We start from the raw sequence: 3,526 nt of genomic DNA, 5'->3' as shown, positions 1-3,526 counted from the left end.
GTATAGCCTCTCCTGCTCTCTTTTGGTTACTATTTACATGGAATCTTTTTTTCATCCTTTCACTTTTAATCCATTTGTGTCTTTGAATCTCAGGTGAGTCTGTTGTAGCACACTCACCTTCCCTGTGGTCCTGTCCTTGCACTATTCACTACCATTGCCTGTGAAGAACTAGCTCTCTGAGCTGCCTGGCAGTGGGTGAGGGGGCTTTGGTGAGACCAAGAAAGTACAGGCCTGCCCCAGGGCCCCCAGGTCTGTGTGTCTGTCCCCAGCACTCAGCAAGGCTAGAAAAGGAGGAGGAACCTGTCCAGAATCCCTGAGAGACAGGAAAAAAAGGGGAAATCTCAACATGAAAAAACTCTGAAATGAAAATGAAGCAAAGCTGGAAATTGAGGGCAAGCCAGAAGATGAAGCAGAGTCTGACAATGAAGGAAAATCAGATGAGGAAGAAAACCTAGAAGTGGAGGAGAATCCAGGGCACGAAAGAAATATCCAGAATGAGGGACAACCAGATGATGAGAAACAACCAGAAGATGAGAGAAAGCAAGAAAAGCAGGGCATGTCCAAAAATGAGAGAAAACCACATGGTGAGGGCAAGCCAGAATCCCTGGGAAAAACTCCCTGGGAGTAAGCCGTGGGCCATCAAAAATCCCGCAGCTGAAGATTATGTGCCCAGGAAAGCAAAAAGAAAAATGGACAGGGGGATGGAAAATTCCCCCAAGGACTATCATGAGGAATTACAGGAAAGACACTTGGGCAATGAGGAGATGATAAGAGAATGTGGAGATAAGGGCTCAGGAAGAGCTAAGAAAAAAAAGAAAGAAAATGGGTTGTTTTCATTGAGTGCAAAGAGATGTACAGGATCCATTCACCCTAAAAGTGTCAGGAGAGTGAGGGGTATAGGTAGGGGCCAAAGGGGATTACATGATATACCACATCTTTAGTGTCTTTGGCCTTCAATTCTAATTTCTCTGATGAGAATATTGCTGACCCCACTTTTCCTGACAGGAATTTGCTAGGTTATGTGCTTTAACCTTAAGCTGATACTTTGCTTTAGGTGTCTCTCTTGTTGCCAGCAGCCTTTCGATCCAACTACAGTATTCTCTGTCTTTCAGTAGGAGATTTTCACCCATGTGCATTAAAAAGCTGTTCATGGTACATTGTAAAATAACAATAAAGAAAAACAGTTTCAGAACCACACACATAAAAAATAAAGTGAAGTCTGTTGTAGGCAGAATATAGTTGGGTCATGTGGTTTTTGTACATTCTGTCAACCTCTGTCTTTTGACATTCTCTTTACATTTCAACTAACTACTGATAAGGAGGGACTTACCTCTGTCATTTTGCTATTTGTTATAGCTGTTTGCTATTTGCCTTATAGCTTTTTTTTTGTCCCTTATGTCCTGTATTACTATTCTATCATGTTTGATTTTTTTATAGTGAAGTATTTAAATTCTTTTTTCATTTCCTTTTGTGTATATTCTGTAGCTATTTTTCTCTTTGGTTACCATGGGGATTACATTTAACATCCTAAAGTTATAACACTATAATTTGAATTTATACCAGCTTAACTTCAGTAATTACATACGAAAACTCTGCTTCTCTACAGCTCTGTCTTCACCCCTTTTGGTTGTTGATATCATCAAATAACATCTTTATACATTGTGTGTCCCCAAACATAAATTAATAATTCTTTGGGGCGCCTGGGTGGCGCAGTCGGTTAAGCGTCCGACTTCAGCCAGGTCACGATCTCGCGGTCCGTGAGTTCGAGCCCCGCGTCAGGCTCTGGGCTGATGGCTCGGAGCCTGGAGCCTGTTTCCGATTCTGTGTCTCCCTCTCTCTCTGACCCTCCCCCGTTCATGCTCTGTCTCTCTCTGTCCCAAAAATAAAAATAAAAATAAAAATAAATTAATAATTCTTTAAATGCATTAATGTCTTAAATTATGTAGAAACAAAATTTGGAATTACAAACCAAAGTGACAATAGTACTAGCCTGAAGAACATTAGCTGTTGTTGTTGATTTTTAAATGTATTAGGTTTTAAAAATCAGGTACAAAACAAAAAACAGAATCAGGGGCTCCTGGGTGGCTCAGCTGGTTAAGCATCTGACTCTTGATCTCGGCTCAGGTCATGATCTCACAGTTTGTGAGTTGGAGCCCCACGTTGTTCTCTGAGCTGACAGCATGAAGCCTGCTTGGGATTCAATCTCTTCCTCTCTCTCTCTGCCCCTCCTCCCTCAAATAAACATTTTTTTAAAAGGTAAAATTATGAACCACTGTTACAATACTACTAGCTTTGATAATTACCATTGAATTTACCTTTATTTAGATCTTTATTTCTTCTTATGGCTTTAGGTTACTGTATAGTGTCCTTTCATTATACCTTGCTCACTTGAGTATTTCTTGAAGGGCAGGTCTAGTGGTCACATACATCTTCAACTTCTGTTTATTTGGGAATGTCTTAATTTCTTCCTCACTTTTGAAGGACAGTTTTGCCAGGTAGGATTCTTGGTTGACAATTTTTTTCTTTTAACACCTTGAATATATCAACCCTCTGCTTTCTGACCTCCACAAAGTTTCTGATGAGAAATCTGTTGAAAATCTTATTGAGGATCCCCTGTATGTGATAATTATTTTCTTTCTTGCTACTTTCAGGATTCTCTCTTTGTTTTTTGAAAGTTTTATTATAATGTATCTCAGTGTCAGTCTCTTTGAGTTTGAGTTCACTGGGCTTCTTAGATGTTTACGTTTGTGTCTTCCATCACATTTGGGAAGTTCTCAGCCATTATTTCTTCAAATATTCTCTCTGCCTCTTTCTCTCTCTTTCTTCCTCCTGGGGATTCTCACAATCTGTATGTTAGTCCAGTTGATGGTATCACATGAGTCCTCAGCTTCTGGTCACATTTCTTTAATCTTTGTTCTTTCAGTTCCTCAGATTCAATCATTTGCATTATCCTATGTTCAAGCTCACTGATTCTTTCTTCTGCCTGCTCAGTTCTGCCTATGATTCCCTCTAGAGAAATTTTGATTTCAGTTATTGAATTTTTTAGCTCCAGACTTTCTTTTCAGTTTCTGTTTAGGTTTTCTATCTCTTTATCAATGTTTTTATTTTGCTCACACATCATTTTCTTGACTTTATCTACATCTTCCTTTAGTTCTTTGAGCATTGTTAAGATAGCTGTTTTAGTCTTTGTCTAGTATACCTGCCACCAGGTCTAGTATACCTGTTGCTGTTTGATTTATTTTTCTCTGTTGATTTCTTTTTTTTCCTCTGAATGGACCAGGCCATAATTTCCTGTTTTCTTTGTGTGCCTTATGATTTTTTGTTCAACACTAGATATTTGAATGTTCTAAGAATGTGGTAACTGTGGAAATCAATTCTCCCCTTTCCCCAGTATTTGCTGGGTTTTGTCATTGTTATCGTTTTTTGGTTCTTGTTGGTTTTCTCTGTGGCAAGGGTCATTCTCAGGTGTGAATTTAAGGTCTTTTCAGGTATCTTCTGAGCTTTTCTTTGGGCATGTATGGTTACT

The 3,526-nt window shown here is 39.1% G+C and overlaps 1 pseudogene; it reads left to right on the top strand.

Moving 5' to 3' along the window:
• The first annotated feature begins 346 nt into the window (after nt 1-346).
• Nucleotides 347-941, top strand: LOC109257623 (transcription elongation factor A protein-like 3; annotated as a pseudogene).
• Nucleotides 942-3,526: the final 2,585 nt, after the last annotated feature.

This window comes from Panthera pardus, unplaced genomic scaffold, assembly GCF_024362965.1.
Source record: "Panthera pardus isolate Hobbes unplaced genomic scaffold, ASM2436296v1 HiC_scaffold_15, whole genome shotgun sequence".
In the NCBI taxonomy this organism is placed as follows: domain Eukaryota; kingdom Metazoa; phylum Chordata; class Mammalia; order Carnivora; family Felidae; genus Panthera; species Panthera pardus.
Note: the sequence above shows the minus strand (reverse complement) of the source record. Positions and strands in the feature narration are given on the sequence as shown.